This window comes from Gossypium arboreum, chromosome 12 (assembly GCF_025698485.1).
Source record: "Gossypium arboreum isolate Shixiya-1 chromosome 12, ASM2569848v2, whole genome shotgun sequence".
Lineage (NCBI taxonomy): Eukaryota > Viridiplantae > Streptophyta > Magnoliopsida > Malvales > Malvaceae > Gossypium > Gossypium arboreum.
Genome location: NC_069081.1, coordinates 22,639,809 through 22,665,048, shown reverse-complemented (window position 1 = coordinate 22,665,048; position 25,240 = coordinate 22,639,809).

The window sequence follows — 25,240 nt, the reverse complement described above, 5'->3', positions numbered from 1 at the left end:
ATTTACTATAAATTAACCAGAGATAATTAGAAGTCATTCCATATATGTAAAGATTCCTTTTTGAGTCTAGTTTCTTTAGAAACAAACAGCATAAGTGTTGAAGCCCTGTACAGGGAGATATTCAAGTCGCAATACATGAAGGTCAGAGCAGTCGAACCCTGAAACGGGGGAGACTTTAACTTATAAACTGTACTAATTGGCTCGACAAAAAATTCTAGAAAAAAATTTGTAGATGGACTTATGAGTCTAGTTTCAGGAGAAATTTACGGAACTGGTTTTCGAGTTCTGGAACTCGAGATATGATTTTTTAGGTAACAGTGACGCAGTTAGCCAGCTTGTCTGGAAATGTTAAAATAGGTCAGCAAGAAATGAATTTTGTCTCATGAACCCTCGTGTCCGACTCCCAAGAACGGCCTCGAGTGCACGGGTGTTACAATTTAACACTACCCGTTCAGAAACTTGGCCTATTTAAGTTAGCAAATTTGGCAACAAAAATCCTTAGGCTTTAATTCTAGTTGATAATTTGGATGACAACCAACCTACCTTTTATATTCAAACTACACAGCAACATATCTTGGAGATTTGTTGGGATTTGGATTGAAGTAATCAACTTCCCAAGTTGGATGTGTAACAGCTCACCCGATAAAGACTATATCAAGTTACTGTTTGGCATGTAAGTCGGTTAAATCAAGGGTAAAACATAAGTAAGTGAAGTATTTGTTTTTTACTATGTGACATATTCTGTGGAATTTTCCATTTGGCAAACTCTAGGTTTTGGCAAACTCTAGGGATTGGCAGACTCTTCTGTTAAGTTATCTAACAACCCTTGATGTTTTGGGCAAACTCTTTAGTTCGCAGCTTAATAGATTTGTTCCGTGTTTAATATATATTACGATGGCTCTTTTAGTAAAGTTGGGGTTTAGTTGAGACCTAGTTAGAACTGAACTAGGGTACTGCAGATGATTAGATTTTTAATCATTTTCTTCTCAAACTTCTAGAGTGATTGTGGGATCCTCTGACTTCCATTAAGTTTTTTTCCTAGATATCTTTGTTATATAAGGATATCTAGCTAGCATTTTTTTACTGTAAATACATAAATTCCTTCGATAATAACCTAAGGGTTTACCAGGAATTACCAGTAAATTGGTACTAAAAATGGTGTCAGCTCGATACTGGAAACTCCTCGTTAACAATTCCAACATAGAAATTTCTAAAGATTTAGTAAAGAACGCAATGAAGAAGAACAAGTGGAAACAAAAACGTATTTGAGTATGAACAACTTAAAAGCCAAATGAATTTGACAAAAACACTTGAATTTTTTAAAGCATTGTGGTCTTGGCGTATACCCCAAGTTTGGCGTAAACCCCAGTATAACAATAACAAAACAATCAAATCAATTATATACTGAGCAAAACAGTTTCAGAAAAACATTTGGTAGAAGCCTTATAAAATTTAACAGAGTTATGTATAAATTGCAATATGGGTTATTTCCCATACAAAAGTTTCAAGTGCATCACTGGCAGTTAAACATCATTCAAAATAGTTTGACGTATATGCCTAAAAGATGATCTAATAATCCATAGTCAATAAAATTTAACATATATTTAAGGAGTTCATAAAATATCTCAGAAAATAATGTTTTAGTGAAAGACATAAATTATTACAAAGTTGGTTACTAACAGGTTTGCACGCAACCCTTCCAAAAGGTCATGCATGATACAAAAATTGACAAGTGGCTTTCTACCAATAGTAACTCTGGCGTAGTCTCCTTCTACAAAATCCCTTTCTTCAATCAACACGCCTGGGAAGGAAAAATTAACAAAGTAAGTTCAAACAAACTTAGTGAGTTCCATTTATAAATGTATCAAATGATATACAAGGATACTACTAGTAGACAAACATCAGTACTCTTAATTATACTCAACCTTTCAGAGAGATTTAGACATACTAAACATAATACACCCAATGGCATTCACAGTTCTTAGACGAACTCTATCTGTCAACTTAACACAACTCATAGGCAAACATTATTCGCCCATTTAATCATAACTTAATACAATGAGAACTTTTTGCACATGAATTATACTCATGCCAATCTCAGACCTAGAATTCAGAATCAGAATCAGAATTAGAATCATATCAATCAGTCATATTCATATGCGTATACTCCACCTCTTAACTCATCATATCATTTCTATTTAGCTGAACATGTTTTCTCATGATCAGTCAGTCTAATTTGTAATATAACTACCCTACTAGAGGCATTACAAATCCTTCATCACATATCACCTTTCATATATAAATGGTATTAGGTTTGTGCAGTAAAGAGGGTATTTTATATTGAAACATGAACTGACCATACTCACGCTGACAATACTGATTTAACACCACAAAAGTAGACACTACACATTACGTTATTGAGAGGGATCACTTACTTTACACAATTTATACGACAAGAGGATTTATAACATACGAAAGTAAGAAAGAACTCACCAAAAACTCTACTACAGTAATCTACTTAGTAGGTCCCTTTCCCTTATTGCTTGGACCTTCGTTATCTTTTTTAGCAGAAATTACTAGTAAGCCGGAAACTCCTCGTTAATGATTGCAAATTAGAAATTTCTAAAATTTAGTGAAGAATGCAAGGAAGAAGAAGAAGTAGATGCAAAATGTAAAAACATGCTAGCTAGATATTCTTATATAGCAAAGACATTCAGGAACAAAACTTAGTGGAAGTCAAAGGATCCCATGATCACTCTAAAAGTTTGAGAAGAAAATAATTAAAAATCTAATCATCTACAATACCCTAGTTTAGTTCTAACTAGGTCTCAACTAAACTCAAACTTTACTAACTAAGCCATTGTAATATATATTAAACACAAAAACAAATCTATCCAGCTGCGAACTAATGAGTTCACCCAAAACATTTGGGTTGGCAAATAGCTTAACAGAAGAGTCCACCGATCCCTAGAGTTTGCTAAAACCTAGAGTTTTTCGAATGACGAATCCCATAGAATACGACACACAGTAAAAAACAAATACTTCACTAACTTACTCATTTTCTACCTTTGACTTAATTAACTTTGTAACACCCCAAAATTAAGTCTAGAAGTTTTGACGGTATTTTAAAAATTTTAGCCTTAAGGTATTCGAAAGTTTATGTTATAGTACCTCGATAACTACCACCAATTTGCATAAATAATCATCCAAAAATGCGTTAAAAATGGGATTAAATATGTCAGTTTTATCATTTATGAATAATGTGGATATTTTGGCCTTGTGATCTTATGAGACCGTTGGATATAGTTGGCATGCCATAGGATTGTGAGTACTCACCTTTGTGATGTGATTTTTAGGGCATTGAGGCCTAGGGACAATTTTCGTAGAGATAAGAGAATGTGAGCTAAGCTCTATTCATCGAGATATGTGTGTTTGGTGAGTTAGAGAGTGTTAGCTATATGCTTCACATATGGGACAGGTTCCATTCTATGAGTCATTTTGGTTTGTTGGAGATTTATGTATCTGATATGTGGTGATAGAGTCCCCATTATGTTTCATAATCTCAAGAGCCAAACTATCATAAAATGAGGTTGAATGTGATTAAACGTGATTTATATGTGTTGTGATATATGCTTAAATAATCATGTGATTAATGTGATAAATGTGTAATAGTATAAATAGAAAATGACTAAATGTGTGAAATATGATATTAAAGTTAAATATGTTATGACTATGTGACATCTATGCTTAGTTGATGCATAGTGACTCATTTGTGTAGTGGTTGTTCTGATCATTCGCTGAGCTTGTTAAGCTCACCCACTCCTCTTTAACCATTACAGATAAATAGTGTCGGTGTGGTCTCGAGAGGTGATCCAAGCCAGAATCTTTAGTTGCTATTAGTAGTTGTTAATTTATTTACTTGAGTTTTAGGAATAAAAGGCAATATGATAGATGTTATGTTGGCTTTGCTATGATTTTTAGTTGTTTGCATGCCTATTATACTTGGAAAATTTGTAACAGCCCAAAATAGACCCTAGCCGGAATGTGGTTTCGGGACCACTAAACCGAGTCATAAAAATAATTAATTGTTATATTCTATGCTTACTATGTGTGTGCATGCATATGTGGAAATTTCATTCTCTAATTTTACCCATTTGTATGAGAAAGTATTAAATAGGGATCAAAGTGAAACATGGTGAAATATGATAGGCTAATTTTAAATGGCTTGTTAGTACATGTTAACAAAAGGTGGAGTTGCATGTCAAATAATCCCTTCCTAAGGAGGAGTGGCCGGCCATGACAAGGTTATGGACAAGGAACATGTTTCCAACATGTTTTGCTAGTGGTGTATGTAGGAAGTCATAAAATAAAGACTAGCATTAAAAAAAAAATTGTTCATCCATTCTAAACACTTTGGCCGAATGTCCTAAAGAAAGAAAAGAAAATTTGTTCATCCTTTCTCATCTTCTTGGCCGAAAATACTAAGGGAAAAGGGGGAGGATTTTTGCTTCATGCTTGGGTTGGAAGAGACCTAGAAGGAGATTTGGCTAAGTTTGCATCAAGATTAAGGTATGTATGAGGTTGTGTTGGGAGTTTCATGCATGGTTTGGTTGCTAATTTGATGTGCATGTTAGCCATGGCTCAAATCCTTGTTATGCCATGGAAATGGTATTTGGCCAAAGTTGTTATGGTGATAAAGCCATTGCATGCTAAGTGTGAAGCTTGATGATGATGCATGCAATGATGGATTATCTACTCTTGAGTAAGATTTTGAGTTTTCTTTTGTGTTTAACCATGATTGAAGTTGAATGGAGCATGATTGTCATATTCGCCATGATGCATTCATGAGCATGGTTCATGCTTCTTGCATGTTAGTTAAAATTTGTATTTTGGATGGCTATGGACACCTTGAAATTCGCCATGCTCATATTGTATATATATGTTTGCACATGATGTTTTGGCTATGAAGTAAGTGATGAATATATTGGTTTAAAGAAGAAGATGTGGAAGAATGCTTGTGAAATTGCAAGCACAATTCGCCTAGCACACATATAAGTGCTTGATGCTATATTATAAGTTTTAATACAATGTGCAAAGCATTAACTAGTAAAATGCATGCTGTTTTTGTGAGGTATTAAGTGCAAAATTGGCCTCAACATGTACATGAATATTCGGCCTTAGGTAGCCTATTGAAGGCCTTAGCTTTTCCTTGATGCTCAAATAAATTGTATTGAATTGCTTGATGTAGTATAAAATGTGCATGACCATTGTGTATTCAAGCTAAAGAGTGGCCATATGACCATTTAAACTCCTTGTCATATTAGGCCATAAGCAAGCACAATGAGGTTTTAATAAATTGAATTTGTTTGAATTAGCTCAAGAGCTAAGAGGGCCACAATTGGACAAGGGGAAGGAAAAGGTGATCGAATAGCCGAAAAAGCCGTTCGACAACATCCGAGGTAAGTCCTCAAGAAGTGACCTTACTTGAATTATGTGAGATGAAGTATGGATGTGTATGATTATTGATTTATGTGTGTATGAGAAATTGAATGATACCCGGGCTAAGTCCTGAAGGCGAATATGCTTGTGAATATATGTGCGTTTGAGCCTTAGTAACGAAAATGAAATATGTATGTCCAATGATTATTGATGTATGTGTACATGAGAAATTGAATGATATCCGGCTAAGCCCAAGACAATTATGCTGGAAATTATATCCGGTTAAGACCAAGGCAATTGTGCTAGTGGCTATATCCGGCTAAGACCAAGGCATTCGTGCGAAGTTATTCTATCCGGGCTAAGACCAAGGCATTTGTGCACGTGATTATATCCGGTTATATTCCGAAGAATCTTGGGCTGGAGGTGAGTGTTGGTTGCTGTAATGAATTCAATTAGTACACTCGAAAAGCCCAAAGGATAAGGTACGTTATATGTGCATTGGAAAGTCGACATGTTTGAGCAACATTCGCTCAATCGACTAATGAATTTCAGTTATTGAATTGATTGATGCTTTGTGAAAGTATACAATGATGAAGTGTGAAGTAAGAATGTGTATTAATGAAATGATGCATTTGGCTATGTGAATGTATTGCTGTAATTAGAGTTGATTATATTCCTTGAGACTTACTAAGCATAAAAAATGCTTACCCTTACTTTGGCTCTCTGTTTTATAGATTTCGCTCGATAGCAATCGGATTCGGGATCAATAAAGTCGAAGTCATCCACACTATCCACGCCTCTATTTTGGTATAAATTTTGGTTGAACTTTGAAATGGCATGTATAGGACTACCCTTGTTGGTTGAATATGTTGTGATGTATATATGTACGGCCATGCGAAATGGCTCGTAAAAGTGAAGTATCGACTTAGTCTAATTGTGGGTTGTATGTATATATTTGGTGTCATGATGTGGCTATGGCTTGGAAATGGGAATGTTGGTCATATGATCAGCCATTGGCATGGTTAAAATGATCATATATGAACCTATGTATGGCAAGACTAGTTGGTTCATGGAGACTACCAAATAGGTAAGACCTACCTTAAAAACAGATGCTGCCAGCTACAGTGACGTGAATGTGAAAAATCACCAAAATTCGTAGGAATGGAATTAAATAGTGAATAAGCTATGTAAATGAACCTTGATGAGTCTATTTTCATATGGAAGAAACGAAATGGTCATAGGAGTTACATGTTAAGAGATATTAAAGCTATTGTGAGACAGGGCCAGAACGGTTTCTGGGTTCCCTGTCGCAAATTTAAAAATTTACTATAAATTATCCAAAAAGAATTAGGAGACATACCTTATATGTACAGATTCCATTTTGAGTCTAGTTTCATTAGAAACAAACGGCACCAGCATTAAAGCCCTGTACAGAGAGATATTCAAGTTATACCGCGCGAAGGTCAGAGCAGTCGATCCCTGTAACATGGGTGACTTTAACTAATAAACTGTACCAATTGGCCCGACCAAAAATTCTAGAAATAAATCCATGGATGGATATATGAGTCTAAATTTAGGGAAAATTTACAAAACCAGTTTCCGAGTTTTGAAACTCGAGATATGATTTTTAAGGCGATAGTGACGCAGTTTTCCAGCCTGACTGGAAATGTCAAATGGATGGGCAAAACAAGTGAACTTGGCTTGTTAACCCCTCGTGTCCGACACCGGCGATGGTCTCGGGTTCGGGGTGTTACAATTTTATTGGTATTAGAGCCACGGTTTAGTCGATTCTAGGACTACCGTGATGTGTTTGGGGTCTAGCTATACATGCCATTAAATGATGAATCGATAGTGTGGTGATTTCTGACAATTTGACTTTGTGTTTGTTTATAGCAATGGATCCCGATCCCAACCGAAGCGATAGCTGATGATGTGGAGAGTGTGGCGCCTGCTCCTGCAAGAGGACAGCGCCGGCGGACTCTCAACCTATGGCCAGCAATCCTAATGACGAGGCTAGGCAAGCCTTTTATAGTGTGATGAACGAATGGTTTAATCAATACATTCGAACCAACACGGCTGTTCCACAACCTCCATTCCCGACAAATGCAACCCCCGCACCTACAATACCTCCGGTGACTGACCAAATAAGGTCAAGTAAGCCCCCAGTCGATAGGATTCAAAAACATGGGGCCACTGAATTTAAGGCTACGGATGATGATGATGCCGAGCGAGCTGAATTTTGGTTAGATAACACTATCCGGGTGCTTGATGAGCTATCCTGTACACCCGATGAGTGCTTAAAGTGTACCATCTCCTTGCTACGCGAGTCCGCCTACTATTGGTGGAGTACTCGACTTCATGGTGCCTAGAGAGCAAGTGACTTGGGAATTCTTTCAAACCGAGTTCAAAAAAGTATATCGATCGAGATTCATCGACCAAAAGCGGAGGAATTCCTTGATCTTAAGCAAGGTTCGATGTCGATTACCGACTACGAACGAAAATTTGTGAGGCTTAGCCGATGCAGCGAGAATGCATTTCGTCCGAAGCTATTATGTGTAAACGCTTGAGGATGGGCTGAATGATGATATAAGGATGTTTGTTGGCATCCTCGAGATACGAGAGTTCGTAGTACTTGTTGAGCGAGCTTGTAAAGTCAAGAGCTTAGAAAGGAGAAACAAAAGCTGATGTGGGAACTGGAGAATTCGAAGAGGTCCTCGGAAAGTCTCTTCAACAAGCATCGAAGAGATTTTGAGATGATGTGAGCCGGTCTAGAGGCGTTTGGGCTTTTCTAGACGAGGACGCGATCGACCCCTGTGACCACACGAGTCACCTCGATCGCGGTGGTGGAAATGATCGCCGAGAGAGGCGGAGTGTCCACATTGTGGCAAATGGCATTCGGGAGCTGTTGGTTTCGTGATTGATCCTGCTATAAGTGTGGATCGGCCGACCACTTTATGAAGGATTGCCCGAGGATGCATGAACAGAATGTAAGTCGAGTGCAAACCCGGGTGCTACCATCGCCGAGGTAGGCCACCTAGAAATATGGGCAATGTCGTTGGCGGTCGAGAGGATCTAGAGATGCTACCATCGATCCGAGGCTCGTGCTCTGCTAGGACTTATGCCATCGGCGCACGCGAGGATGCTGCCTCTCCGGATGTTATTACGGGTACTTTCACTCTTTTCAATACAAATGTGATTGCTTTGATTGACCCCGGTTCTACTCATTCATATATATGTGAAACCTTAGCATCCAAGAAGACTTTGCCCATTGAGTCTCTGAGTTTGTAATTCGGTGTCAAACCCTTGGGTCATTACGTGCTTGTCAACAAAGTGTGCAAGAAAAGTCCCCTAGTGTTCCGAGGTTCTTGTTTTCCGCGGACTTGATGCTTTTGCTGTTCGATGAGTTCGACGTTATTCTTGGTTTGGATTGGTTGACCATGCACGATGCGGTTGTAAATTGCAAGAGCAAGACTATCGATTTGAGGTGCGCGAATAATGAAATAATTCGGGTTGAGTCTACGGACTTAAAGGGTTGCCGCCTATAATATCGCGATGTTGGCCCAGAAATATGTAAGAAAAGGGTGCGAAGCGTACCTTGCGTATGTGCTCGATGACAAGGAATCGAAAAGAAACCCGAATCTGTGCCGTGGTTTGTGAATACCGGATGTTTTCCCGAAGAATTGCCGGTTTACCACCGTTCGGAAATAGAATTTGGCATCGAATTGGTACCGTACCACTCAATTTTGATAGCTCCGTATCGTATGGCACCAACGGAATTAAAGGAGTTGAAAGCTCGGTTGCAAGAATTGGTGGATAAAGGTTTTGCTCGCCGAGTTTTTCGCCTTGGGTGCGCCAAGATTGTTCGTGAAGAAGAAGGATGGAACCATGCGGTTGTGATCGACTATCGTCGACTTAATAAAGCGACGATAAAGAACAAATATCCGTTGCCACGTATTGATGACTTGTTCGATCAACTGAAGGAGCCTCGGTGTTCTCGAAAATAGATTTGAGATCGGGCTATTATCAATTGCGAATCCGAGATTCGGACGTACCCAAGACGCCTTGAGCGAGATATGGTCACTATGAGTTCCTAGTGATCTTGTTTGAGCTCACTAATGCCCTGCGGTATTTATGGATTTAATGAATCGGATCTTTAGACCATATTTGGATCGATTCGTAGTCGTGTTCATTGATGACATTTTGGTCTATTCAAGAAATGAGACCGAACATCTGAACACTGCGGTTAGTCTTGCAAATTTTACAGGATAAGCAATTATATGCTAAGTTCAGCAAGTGTGAGTTCGGTTAAGAGAGGTTAGCTTCTTGGGTCATGTGGTATTCAGCATCGGGTATTCGAGTCGACCGAATAAAATTTCAGCCATACTTAATTGGAAGCCTCCGAAAATATTACCGAGGTTCGAGCTTTTTGGGGCTTACTGGGTTATTACCGACGATTTGTAAAGGCTTCTCAACGATAGCCACGCCGATGACGGCTACTCCAAAAGGATGTTAAGTTCGAATAGACGGAGAAATGCCAAAAAGTTTCGATCAACTGAAAACTTATTTGACTGAAGCCCCAATTCTAGTGCAACCCGAGTCCGGCAAGGAGTTTGTCATCTATAGCGACGCCTCTCTACTTGGGTTAGGTTGCGTATTAATGCAAGAAGGTCGAGTTGTGGCCTATGCGTCGAGGCAATTAAAGCCACATGAGAAAAATTATTCGACTCATGATCTCGAATTGGCCGCCATCGTATTCGCCTTAAAGATTTGGCGACATTACTTATTTGGTGAAAGGTGCCATGTATACTCGGATCACAAAAGTCTCAAATATTTGATGACCCAAAGAGACTTAAATCTGCGACAAAGACGTTGGCTCGAGCTGTTAAAGGATTATGAGCTGATCATTGACTATCACCCGGGAAAGGCGAATGTGGTTGCGGATGCCTTGAGTCGTAAATCGTTATTCACTTTACGAGCGATGAATGTGCACTTGTCTGTCCGATCCGACAGTGTGTTAGTGGCTGAATTGAAAGCCAAACCATTATTGACACACCAAATTCGAGAAGCTCAGAAAGTCGACGATGAGTTGGTTGCAAAACGGGCTGCGTGTGTTCCGAACAAGGACTCGGAGTTTCAAATCGACGATGACGATTGTTTGAGGTTCAAAAGTCGTCTGTGTGTCCCAAAGAATTCGGAACTCATTTCGATAATTCTGAATGAAGCCCATTGTAGCCGAATGGCAATCCAACCGGGAGTACGAAGATGTACAATGATTTGAAACGTCGGTTTTGGTGGCATGGTATGAAGCGAGACATCTCCGACTTTGTTTGAGATGTTTAATATGTCAACAAGTGAAAGCGGAACATCGGTGCCTTGAGGATTACTTCACCAATCACGATACACGAGTGGAAATGGGATCGAGTCACAATGGACTTTGTATCCGGACCGCCATTGTCGCAAAGTAAGAAGGATGCGGTTTGGGTCGTGGTAGATCGATTGACTAAGTCGGCCCACTTTGTCCCCGTGACGTCGGATTTTCAATGGACAAATTAGCGGAATTGTACGTTTCTCAGTTGTGAGATTACACGGGTGCCTATTTCCATCGTGTCGGATAGAGATCCGAGATTTACCTCGCGATTTTGGAAAAAGTTGCAAGAAGCTTTGGGTACCAAGTTGCATTTCAGCACCGCCTTTCACCCCCAAACCGATGGTCAATCCGAGCGGATAATTCAGATACTTGAGGATATGTTAAGATGTTGCGTCCTCGAGTTTAGTGGTTCATGGGAACGGTATTTGCCGTTGATTGAATTCGCTTACAACAACAGCTTTCAATCAAGTATTAAGATGGCACCCTACGAGGCCTTGTACGGTCGTAAATGCCGTACACCATTGTTTTGGACTGAGCCCGTTGAAAGCAAGATTTTCGGGGTGGATTTGATTAGGGATGCTGAACAGAAAGTGAAAGTAATCCGTGAAAGTCTGAAGATAGCCTCCGATCGTCAGAAGTTGTACGCGGATCTGAAGCGTAAGGATATCGAGTATCAGGTGGGTGATAAAGTGTTTCTCAAGGTATCGCCTTGGAAAAAGATACTCAGGTTCGGCCGTAAGGGCAAGTTGAGCCCGAGGTTCATTGGGCCATATGAGATATTAGAGCGAGTCGGTCCAGTGGCATATCGCTTGATTTTGCCCCCTGAACTCAAAAAGGTTCACGATGTCTTTCACGTTTCGATGCTTCGATGCTATAGATCCGATCCATCGCACGTGATTAGTCCATCAGAAATTGAAATTCAAGCTAATATGAGTTATGAGGAAGAAACGATTCGTATCCTATCACGAGAAGTGAAAGAGTTGCGAAACAAGCGAGTTCCGCTAGTGAAAGTGTTATGGCACAAGCACGGGATAGAAGAAGCTACTTGGGAGACCGAGAACTCTATGAAAGAGCGATATCCAAACCTATTTACAAAGAAGATTTTCGGGACGAAAATTTCTTAAGTGGGGAGAGTTGTGACACCCAAAATAGACCCTAGCCGAATGTGGTTTGGGACCACTAAACCGAGTCATAAAATAATTAATTGTTATATTCTATGCTTACTATGTGTGTGCATGCATATGTGGAAATTTCATTCTCTAATTTTACCCATTTGTATGAGAAAGTATTAAATAGGGATCAAAGTGAAACATGGTGAAATATGATAGGCTAATTTTAAATGGCTTGTTAGTACATGTTAACAAAAAGGTGGAGTTGCATGTCAAATAATCCCCTTCCTAAGGAGGAGTGGCCGGCCATGACAAGGTTATGGACAAGGGAACATGTTTCCAACATGTTTTGCTAGTGGTGTATGTAGGAAGTCATAAAATAAAGACTAGCATTAAAAAAAATAAAATTGTTCATCCATTCTAAACACTTTGGCCGAATGTCCTAAAGAAAGAAAAGAAAAATTTGTTCATCCTTTCTCATCTTCTTGGCCGAAAATACTAAGGGAAAAGGGGGAGGATTTTTGCTTCATGCTTGGGTTGGAAGAGACCTAGAAGGAGATTTGGCTAAGTTTGCATCAAGATTAAGGTATGTATGAGGTTGTGTTGGGAGTTTCATGCATGGTTTGGTTGCTAATTTGATGTGCATGTTAGCCATGGCTCAAATCCTTGTTATGCCATGGAAATGGTATTTGGCCAAAGTTGTTATGGTGATAAAGCCATTGCATGCTAAGTGTGAAGCTTGATGATGATGCATGCAATGATGGATTATCTACTCTTGAGTAAGATTTTGAGTTTTCTTTTTGTGTTTAACCATGATTGAAGTTGAATGGAGCATGATTGTCATATTCGCCATGATGCATTCATGAGCATGGTTCATGCTTCTTGCATGTTAGTTAAAATTTGTATTTTGGATGGCTATGGACACCTTGAAATTCGCCATGCTCATATTGTATATATATGTTTGCACATGATGTTTTGGCTATGAAGTAAGTGATGAATATATTGGTTTAAAGAAGAAGATGTGGAAGAATGCTTGTGAAATTGCAAGCACAATTCGCCTAGCACACATATAAGTGCTTGATGCTATATTATAAGTTTTGGGCCACAATGTGCAAAGCATTAACTAGTAAAATGCATGCTGTTTTTGTGAGGTATTAAGTGCAAAATTGGCCTCAACATGTACATGAATATTCGGCCTTGGGTAGCCTATTGAAGGCCTTAGCTTTTCCTTGATGCTCAAATAAATTGTATTGAATTGCTTGATGTAGTATAAAATGTGCATGACCATTGTGTATTCAAGCTAAAGAGTGGCCATATGACCATTTAAACTCCTTGTCATATTCGCCATAAGCAAGCACAATGAGGTTTTAATAAATTGAATTTGTTTGAATTAGCTCAAGAGCTAAGAGGGCCACAATTGGACAAGGGGAAGGAAAAGGTGATCGAATAGCCGAAAAAGCCGTTCGACAACATCCGAGGTAAGTCCTCAAGAAGTGACCTTACTTGAATTATGTGAGATGAAGTATGGATGTGTATGATTATTGATTTATGTGTGTATGAGAAATTGAATGATACCCGGCTAAGTCCTGAAGGCGAATATGCTTGTGAATATATGTGCGTTTGAGCCTTAGTAACGAAAATGAAATATGTATGTCCAATGATTATTGATGTATGTGTACATGAGAAATTGAATGATATCCGGCTAAGCCTCAAGACAATTATGCTGGAAATTATATCCGGTTAAGACCAAGGCAATTGTGCTAGTGGCTATATCCGGGCTAAGACCAAGGCATTCGTATGCGAGTTATTCTATCCGGGCTAAGACCAAGGCATTTGTGCACGTGATTATATCCGGTTATATTCAAGAATCTTGGGCTGGAGGTGAGTGTTGGTTGCTGTAATGAATTCAATTAGTACACTCGAAAAGCCCAAAGGATAAGGTACGTTATATGTGCATTGGAAAGTCGACATGTTTGAGCAACATTCGCTCAATCGACTAATGAATTTCAGTTATTGAATTGATTGATGCTTTGTGAAAGTATACAATGATGAAGTGTGAAGTAAGAATGTGTATTAATGAAATGATGCATTTGGCTATGTGAATGTATTGCTGTAATTAGAGTTGATTATATTCCTTGAGACTTACTAAGCATAAAAAATGCTTACCCGTTACTTTGGCTCTCTGTTTTATAGATTTCGCTTTCGATAGCAATCGGATTCGGGATCAATAAAGTCGAAGTCATCCACACTATCCACGCCTCTATTTTGGTATAAATTTTGGTTGAACTTTGAAATGGCATGTATAGGACTACCCTTGTTGGTTGAATATGTTGTGATGTATATATATACGGCCATGCGAAAATGGCTCGTAAAAGTGAAGTATCGACTTAGTCTAATTGTGGGTTGTATGTATATATTTGGTGTCATGATGTGGCTATGGCTTGGAAATGGGAATGTTGGTCATATGATCAGCCATTGGCATGGTTAAAATGATCATATATGAACCTATGTATGGCAAGACTAGTTGGTTCATGGAGACTACCAAATAGGTAAGACCTACCTTAAAAACAGATGCTGCCAGCTGCAGTGACGTGAATGTGAAAAATCACCAAAATTCGTAGGAATGGAATTAAATAGTGAATAAGCTATGTAAATGAAACTTGATGAGTCTATTTTCATATGGAAGAAACGAAATGGTCATAGGAGTTACATGTTAAGAGATATTAAAGCTATTGTGAGACAGGGCCAGAACGGTTTCTGGGTTCCCTGTTGCAAATTTAAAAATTTACTATAAATTATCCAAAAATAATTAGGAGACATACCTTATATGTACAGATTCCATTTTGAGTCTAGTTTCATTAGAAACAAACGGCACCAGCATTAAAGCCCTGTACAGAGAGATATTCAAGTTATACCGCGCGAAGGTCAGAGCAGTCGATCCCTGTAACATGGGTGAATTTAACTAATAAACTGTACCAATTGGCCCGACCAAAAATTCTAGAAATAAATCCATGGATGGATATATGAGTCTAAATTCAGGGAAAATTTACGAAACCAGTTTCCGAGTTTTGAAACTCGAGATATGATTTTTAAGGCGACAGTGACGCAGTTTTCCAGCCTGACTGGAAATGTCAAATGGATGGGCAAAACAAGTGAACTTGGCTTGTTAACCCCTCGTGTCCGACACCGGCGATGGTCTCGGGTTCGGGGTGTTACAAAATTATTGACTTTAAACTTGATGTTTGGGACTGGTATTTGGGACATTTTGGTGCTATTTATGTGGCATTTGATGCATGATGTTTTGAACTAGTTTGGAATGATCTATGTGATGATATATGCTCTGTTTTTAATATTTGAAATAGATGTATCGATATTCAGGTTTTAAATACGATGCCTGTGCAATTTTTAAAGTGCAAGAAGTCAAGTTCACTAGTTGGTATCGATATTTTGCCATGAGTATCGATACTCAGGGGAAAATTATCGATACTTTTTAAGTGGTATCGATATTTTCCAAGAGTTGGGGTTTTTAATACGAGAAATAATAAGTTAATTTGGTATCAAATTTTTAAGCAGTATCGATACCACTTGAGAGAATTATCAATACCACTCTACCAATATCGATAGCTATGTAACAATTTTGGGATATTTTGCTAAGTGATCCTAATGCTTGTTTGGTGTTTGTTTTATGATTGTACCACGTATGTTAGCACATTTTATACACCCTAGAGTAAGTATGACTACAATTTATATGAATGCCATAATAATAAAGGAAACAAAATGATGTATGTTTAATAATTTGTCGACTTATGTTGTATACGATGTGAGACAGTGGTGTAGCAACTTTTTCTCGGGCTCAATGATTGGGTTAGGTATAGGGTGTTACAGACTTACACGCCAAATAATAACTTGATATAGTCTCTGCCAGATAGCCTGTTACAGGATGGATCAGATCAAACTGAGTGAAACTTAGAAGTATAGTTAGGAGATTCAAGACATATCCTGAATTGATTGCAGATAATCTTTATGTTTGTTATCTTGCTTGTTTCAAGGGAAGATTGATTGTAATTGATATAATGTTAGCAAGTTTGGTTTCTTATCTTATTCATTGAGGAATGCTTCTTTTGAGTACATTGAATGAAAAATCAAATATGCTACTGGGTTAATGTTTTAAGTTTTCAAGGGGAAAACATAGAGGAGAGTTTTGTAGATCTTAGGTACAAAAGTGATGAGTTTAATCTGGTGAGTATTAGAGGTTGTAATAACCTATTGTACAAGTTTCTAATATAGTATATTATCTCTTAAGGCAAGGCCCAATAGACATAGGGAAACCAAACTGCGTAAACTTATAGAGTGTTTATCATTTTTTTTGCCTTGTTTATACCTAGTGCTTGAAGAAGTTGGCACTAGTTACTAGTATTACTTCTGGCACTGCTCGATTTTTGCTCACAAAAATCTATTTCGAAACTAAAAATTGGTATCATAGCCCCCACTAAACACAACCAGTGGATTTCCTAGTATTGATATTTGCTTTAAATGAAAGGTTCATTAGTAACACGACTTTTTAGGCTTGATGGTGCTAATTATGCCTATTGGAAGGTAAGTGATCTATCGTAATTCAGTGTAGCAGATTAAACTAGTTTTCACATTTAAGGAGCTTGAATACAAGCATTTTTGTTATGTTTTCATAAAGTTTATTTAATTTACTTACATTCAATAAAATGTGCACATTGAGTCTTTTATTGACCGTAAGGGCTGAATAAGGCTTAAGGGAGAGCTAACGTACTTCGTGAGTATGCAGGAGCTTCAATACTGGACTTTATGTCATAATATAGAGAGCAGAATGGAGAAAGTAAGACACTGCCTTCAATGCCGTGACACAGCTGAGGGTGTCACGACATACCCCTGAAGATGGCTGCAGAGGAGCATATTGGTTGCTACGTCGCGAAATAGGTGTTGGTGTTTCGCGACATACCCCTGAAGATGGCTACAAAAGAGAATACTGGTAGCTACGTCGCGACACAGGTGTTGGTGTGTCACGACATTGACTTTTTGATGAGAATAAAACATGAAAGAATGGCGTTTTAGTCTGCACAATCAAATTTAAAGCTTAGGAATGTCAGCTAAACTAGGGTTAAAGACGACGACCACCTGAAGGCTATAAATAAGCTCTTTTGGCATACATTATAATCATAATTTGAATAGCTTAGATTATTTCTTTAGGTTTAGTTTTGTTTTCTTACTTTTTTAGGTTTTCATAGTTTTAGTTTTTTTACTCTTTGTTTTCTATCAAGAGATCTTATTGTAAAGGAAATCAACTTTTGTGGATTTGCACTATTCATCAATATCAATTAGGCCTTTCTTAAACTTTCTATTTTAATTTGTTCCGTATGATTAAATCTTCCATTCCTTCCATGTTGTTTATGAAAGCCATGAGGAACTAATCCTTCTATGGGGCATTAACGAGTGGAGGCATGATCTCTTAACTATTTTGTAGGGTTACTCAATGAATCAACAGTTAGAGAAGGAAGAACGTGAAACAAGCCCTAGGCTTGACAACCCTAGGAATTCATCAAGGTGGGAATTAACCCAAAATTGATATTGTCTATTCGTGAACACCTTTACCCCAAGCCAGTTTGGACTGTGAGGTTAAAAAATAAGTAGTTCTTGCTGACTTGTTATGTTAGAGGAAGATCAGAAGATCCTGATAGTGTAGCGACTAGTTGGTTGATGAGAAACCCGACACGACCGTTAATTGGGATTCCGTAGCAAGTTGATCACCAATCTTCATATTTGATTCACTTTATTTATCTCTATCTCTTGCATTTTAAATTTCTTTATGCTTTTTTTTTATTTTATTAGTTGACAAACCCTAAAAGTACATTTTATTGTACTTTCGTACTATAACTAATTTAAAAGTATTAATTAGATCTTTAATTGTTTAAGTTAAGATTAATTTAGTGCTTGCCTCCCAAGATTTAGTTCTTTTGCGAGACATGGTATTTTTCCCAAAAATAGGTAGAATTTCGGGAAAAGGAAGGGAAAAAAATTCGCAATGTGTGTGGTGGAGGTTTGCAGCGGCCATGGATTTGCGACAGTAGCGAGCTTGCAACGGCGACAAGGCTGCTCCGACAATGATATTATTGCAGTTATAAGAGGGACTTGTGATAAGAGAAGAAAATTGGGGAAATTTTTTGAGATTTGAGGCTAAGGACAAAAATGAATGGAATAGGTGGCTAGTGTTTAAGCTAGTTTCTTGAATGGTTGTGAAAAACATGATGGCATGAAGGGGTTTATATAGTGATGGATTAGGGAAAATTTGTAGCAAAAATTTAGCTACAAGCAATTACTTAGGCGGCAAGATAAGGAGGGAAAGGAAAAGTGGTGGCAAAATTAGTGTTTTAGGGACCCTATGGACAGCACCTAGTGGGTAAAATTATCCTCTTCACTGTTTTAGGCCTGAAGTCCAAACTGCAATTATTTTGCTAAACTAAAAAATTAAACTGCACCAGAAAATTAAACTAATTAGTACTTGGGTCAAATTAACCCTCTTATTAAATATAAAGAAATTTAAATTTAAATTGCGAAATTAAAATTAAAATTAAAACTTTTAGATTACTTAAAAAATTTATTCTCAAAAAATTACATCAACTTAATGTCCTAAGAAAGGTTGGAGGGAGTCACAAATGGTCCCGCTTAAGTTCCAATCTCCTTAGGCAAACTTCATTAAATGTATTAATTCAAGAAAACAATTTATAAGTATGCCATTTATTAAAAATAAAAACATACAAATTAAGGTTCTATTCAATTGAACGAGGTTTCAGCTTGCTCAACTTCACCATCCTAATAATGTTTGAAACGTTGACCATTAACTTCAAATGTACCTCCATTGTTATTGTACAATTCTTTCACTCCATATGGGTAAACTTTATAGATGGTATAAGGTCCTTTCGATCAACCATTGTCTCAGAAAATTGTTTGTATACCTAAAGGTAGACACCTCTACAATCTCTACTTTTCATAATGTTGGCCTAACACTTATAAATTCATATTGAACTTATTCCACTCAAACAGTGGCTTTTATCCTTTCTCTATACAAGGTAGTTAACTGCATAAGGACTATTTCATAATTATTCTAGCGGATTCTTACTTGCACCATCGGTTAGGCTATTGGTCAACACAAGGCCAACTGGTGATTCTTCAATTAACATTCATCATTTAGCGGGCATTCCCGCCTTTCTGGTTACCCAAAGGTTTAAGAAAAATGCTCTTGGTAGATAACGTGTGTCAAACATTGGTTGGGTGACCTGAACCATTTCTGGAAATTTGAAAATTATCTTCCCACGAATGTTTGGTCATTTAAAATCGAGATATATAGGAAAAAGAAATTGCCTTCACTGGATTTCAGGTTTCTCTTTAAAATTTCCCTTTCATTTTAATTCTTCTTTAAAACTTTCAATTTCCTTTCTTTCTTTCCTCCTCTTCCCCTCCTATAGTTTTCCCTTTTGTCTTTTACAATCTACAGAAACTTCGTGATACCCAAAATTAAGCCATTGTTAGGAGGGAAAAGAAGGAACTACAGTGATTGGAATCGAAGAGGTTAGGGTGGTAATAAGCCCTCTTCAGCATGCGTGCGTGGGTCATCTGATCACAGAGCCAGAACGCCCATTAAATTATCGTTTTACAAATGTACAACTAGTTATGAGGAGATGTTAAAACATTTATTATTTAGAGGAATTAGATTGCCCAATTTTGCCTATGATTTTGAAATCGTAATCATATAAGGAGATTTCCAGTTGAGTGACTCTTGCGATGGGTTTATCCTTCTGCTATACTTATTGGAAGTAGGCTTCTATCTCCCTTTACATCATTTTCTTCTGTAAGGTGTTGAATATCTATGGGATTGCACTCAAGCAACTTATCGGTCCTTCTTGGTGGACTACGGTAGCTTACTTCATTGATTGTAGTAAACACCGTGGGCTTTCATTCCTTGCCATATTTTAGCATTTTTAACAATTGGAGGTCATTACCTAAGGGATCTCAGCTAGATTGGTCTCCTTCCGCACTTTCGAGGGCTATGAATCTATAATTCAAAGTTCCTCTTCAATTTCCACTTAGAACGCCACAAGTTCATATGGGTGGAAAAGGAGCTTGATGGTAGCTTTTTGTTTCCTACAAGGTGGTTTATCCTTTACGAGTATGTTTGTCTTCAGTGAAAACCAATTGTCTTTAACCTTTTTAGGTCACAGTACGATCGGACAAACTCCTAACAACAAGAAACGTTTTTCTGTTACTATTTAAAAGAGTAAAGCCCTAATGGCTTTAGATAAATGAGTTTAGCATTTGGAGCGGACCCCAAAAGAGTCAAGCTTACTAGTGAAGCATGCCTTATGGGGCTTCTGATAAGTTGGCCCAGTCCTTAGTGAGGAGAAGAAGGGAGCCTTCCAACCTCCAAAGTATATCTCTTTTATGCTTATCTCCCTCGACACTTGATCTTGAGGTTGTTTTTTTCTCACCAGACCCTTACTAATCCTGTTGCAGACTCCTAATTTGTCATTGCAGGATTATTTTTTTGCCCTTTAACACATCCTCCACACATAGATGTGGAGGCACTTGTGGAAAATACGCAAGAAGCTGTAGCGGTAGCTGGCGTTTGGACTCGGGCAGTTAGTAGTAACTGTAAGAGGTAGATGCTAGAAGGAGAGTTAATATCAGGGAAAAGAGCAAAGCTAGTTTGGTCCGCCATAAACATGGTAAAGAACGCTCGACCCCATAGAGGGAATCCCTCGACTCTTCCCAAGTCATCTCCATTCTACCCACCAAGCCAAATTATAATGCAGCCCCCTCCCCACACCCATTGACGTCTCCACCTGGGGCTCCAGTCTAGGTTACTACTAGTTCCACCTCGCACACCTCCCTGATTGAAGCCATTGACTATACCCTTTTTTTTGGTGAGGTACAAACCTTCTTCCCATGGAGAAGGCATATCATTAAAGATTAGTACCCCTTTTCCCCACTTATAATTCTGGAAAAAAAAAATAAGGATTTGCTCCCAGAGTTGATGGAATTTGCCTACCCATCTTTTTCCTCTGAAGGCAATCATAAGCCCACCCTTGCTAAGTTGGTAGGTTCTTTCTCTATAATGGTTGCAGAGTGGGAACTTATAAGTTGGGCTCTCCAGCAGACTTCTAGAAAGGTTTAGGTACGTCAAGCTTATTATGAGAGAGCCATCCTTTCGGGATAACAATCACTAGAACAACTTTGCCAATCTTATGATTCCCTATTTTGACAAAATCATGAAATTATTCAATCCGTCTCCGCATGGGAAGCTAAATACCAAGCATCGACAACTTAAGAAAAAAGATTGAGAAGAAAAGGCACTCCATCTAGAGACACTAGAGAAACAACAAGTAGCTAATAAAGGGCGAATACAAAAAGAAAGCAACGAGGTTCTGGAAAATTTTGTGGCGGATAACAGCAAAGATGTAACAGCCTAATTTTCAGTGGTGTCAGAACAATGATTCGAGATCACTAAATCAGACAAATGAGTAGGAAATATTATTAATTTAGTGAGTATAAGTTAAATGTGAAGTTAGGAAAAATTTTGAAGTAGTGAATAGTGTACTAAAAATAAATATTAAAATAATTAGAATCGAAAATGAGATATCGAGACCTCGAGAATTTTAAATCGAGCCATAAATATTTTTATAAATATTTATGAAGTGTTAATAAGTCGATATTAAAGTTTCACAAGAAATTTTAAAGTTCGATAGTTAATTGAACAAAATGACTAAATTGTATTAAATGTAAAATTGTGGGAAATGATTAAATAGCTTAAATGATAAAAGAAAGAGGGTTTAAAAGGAAAATAGATCCAAGGTCTCTTTGGGATGGACGGCAATGGCATGAAATCAGCAAGAAAATAAGGAGAATTAAGGGCAAAATTGGAAAATTGCAAAATTTACTTAATAAAGCTAGGACTAAAGTGGAATTATCTAGATTTCTCTTTATATTTCTGCATTCTCATCAGCAAAAACACCATGGAAGAGTTCCCTTAAGCTGGTTTTTCATATTTTTACTGCAAGTAAGTTCAATTCTTGATTATTTCTTGAATTTTTTGTGTTTTTGTGACTTTTACAACTAGGTCCACTTGTTAAATTCATTAGTTTTTGATTCTATGAAAGAAATTGAAAGTTGCTATGAATATTTTCTAGAAGTATATGATGATTTGGCATGGAATTAGAGCTTTAAATTGTTTATATGCTGATTTTATTGAAAGAATTGAATAGAAAGTGAATGTTTGGGACCTAATTGTAAAAGAATTTTAAGTTAGAGTTTTATGTAGAAATTCTAAATTTCAATAGTTATGAAATAACTTATAATGTCTAGGAAAAGTATTAATTGAGAAAATTATCTTAATTGAGGGTTAATTGAGTAAGGACTGAATTGTATGAATTGTGAACTTTGGGGCAAAATGGAAATCAACATTTTGCACTAAAAGCTATTTTGGACAAAGCAGCAGAGTCTAACTTTGAAAAATTACCAAAAATTGTAGAAATGGAATTAGAGGATGAATAAAATATGAAATTAAATCTTATTGAGTCTAGTTTGTTATAGAAGAAATGATGTAAGCAATGGGATTGTAAATCATGAGATATGATAAATTTTGTGACAAGGTCAGAATGATTTCGGGTTCCCCTGTTCTAACTTTGTAAAATCATAAAAAATTGGATAAAAATAATTAGGGCTTAAATTTATATGTTTAGAATCCTGAATGAGTCTATTTTCAAGAAAAATAAACGGGAACATCATTTGAATCATGTACAAAGAGATAACTAATTTTTAGTGAAGAAGGGTCGGAACTGTATTAATTGGCCCAGCCAAAAATTATGAAATTTTTATGGTAAGTAGATATGTGAGTCTAGTTTCAATGAAAATTAGCGGATCTTAATTTGGAGTTCTATAATTTCAGTTATAAATAATTTAGTGACTATGACACGGGTGGATAGCTTGAATATTCACATAAGTTGTAACACCCCAAACCCGGCCCAGACGTTATGGCCAAATCTAACGTGCCACATTGGAGTTGAAAATCCGCGTTTCGTTTTAGTGTTTTAAAAGCCATATATTTTGCTGAGTTAACAAAGTGTATGGAAGCTAGGCACCAGGTAGGTATCCGAGGTAGAGGAGGTGAGCCATGAAGGCTGCTTAAGTACCAAGCTCTTTGATTGGATCCAATCCTAGACATGCCCATAACCATAGCCACACTTTGTTATACTGAGTTTAAATTTGTTTAAGTGGACGTCTTTGATAAATCAATTAATCGTGGCATTAGAGATATTTTAAAAACAATTATCGTTTTGAAAACACGTCCTAAGTCTAGCCCATTTGAATAATTATTAACCAATTTTAAAGTTATTAAAATTAAAATAATCCCGAAAAGAAATAAAAGAAAAGTTAAAATTGGCCTTATTACAACCCAAAAATAAATAAAAATTAAAGGAAATTAAATTAAAACCAACACTTATTTAAAAGCCCAAAGACGATCACCGTGGCCACTCTGAATCCTCTCCTACCAAGTCCCCACATCAAGGCTCACTGCAAGGTTAAGGAAAGGGTGAGTTTGGAAACTCGGTGTGCAACAAGCCCCTTTCGAGCCCAAAACAATAGCGACTGTTGGGTCTAAGCCCAAAACCAATCTCAAACATGTCTTGGACCATAGCCCTTTTCATATTTCATAATTCATAACATTGGGCCGAAGCCTTTTCATATTTCATATTCTTGGGCAAGCCTTTTATCAGAACGTTGTGGCCCAAAGGCCCATTTTTATAACACATGTAATGTCAATGGAAGAATGCAACCCATTTGGGGAGACTACTCAACCCACCTTCCGCTACTCTCCACCCGTACCAACCAGCACACCATGTGGGGATTAACTCGACCCACCCCGCCATAACTCTCCACTGGTAGCATAGCTGCTTTATCATATAACTGGAGGCCTAGCCTCTTTTAATAACTGGGGCAAAGCCCTTTTTTAATAACTGGGGCATAAGCCCTTTAATAACTGGGGCATAAGCCCTTTTAATAACTGGGGCATAAGCCCTTTTAATAACTGGGGCATAAGCCCTTTTGCACTTCCTCCATCCATATAAAAACCCAACCCAATGCATTTATGAACATCTCATGTGCATATCATACATATCATGTGCATGTCATACATGTCATGTGCATATCATACATATCATGTTTATTAAAATCCCATGCATTAAGTTCATATATAAACCCTAGGGGTATAACGGTCATTTTTTACCTAGGGGCAAAACGGTCATTTTCATATTATAAGGGTAATCTTGTAATTTTACCAAAAATTAGGGTTTCCATATTCATTAACGGTTACAAACAATTCATGGGTGCAAGCAGTGATTCGGCCCATTTTAGCGAAAACGAGTTATTGGGCCAAAACCCTAATGGGCCTACTTAGCCGATTCATCATCTAGGCCCATTTAGCCTATATTCCATAACGGTTTTAACGGTCTTATCATGCAATTTAATGATTTCCATTTTCTACCAAATTTACCCAAATGGGCCCGAAAGCCTATTGGGCCCTAATTCACCCTCGAGGCCCAACTTACCGTGAACGCCAAAATCACGTCCTTACTGCTTCCATTGTTCCCAATCATCATCTCATCGATTCTAACTAACTAGTGAGCGTTAAACGCTCACACGCCTCAAAATGCCGAATTTGGCATTTCGCTTTTTCGGCATTTTATCGCTTTAAGCTATGAAAAAGGGTTCGTTACACACCTGTTTTGCGATATTCCTTGACTAGATCTCCTATGCGATTTCTCCTATAATCAACCACTTATAGATTAGACCATGTTAATATTAAACCAAATCGAAAACTTCCTATTATCATCACTTACACATTCGGCCACCATCCATAATGGCCTTAGAAATCTTACCTTTGTCGCGATTGATGACTAGGTCTAGCCACTCCGGTGATCCAAGCTACTCCAAGTCGACACTACACCTTGCTGCTCCTCCACTAAATAAACCACAAAAATATTAAAAGAAGACCCCATAAGTCTATACCCATATTCGGCCATCTCCCTAAATTTGGGGTTTCGACTTTTGGCCAAAGTTACACTAGGAATTGTTTAGAGTTTGAACACTTACCACAGTCTTTCTCCTCTTGAATCCGGATGCCTAAAAGGTAAAGGAATCGAATGCCAACTATTGAAAAGGAAAGAAAAGGTTGCTGGTCACAAAGAATCGGCACCCCCTATCTTCATCGATTTCGACTTTTTGCGACTTCTAAAAATAGAGA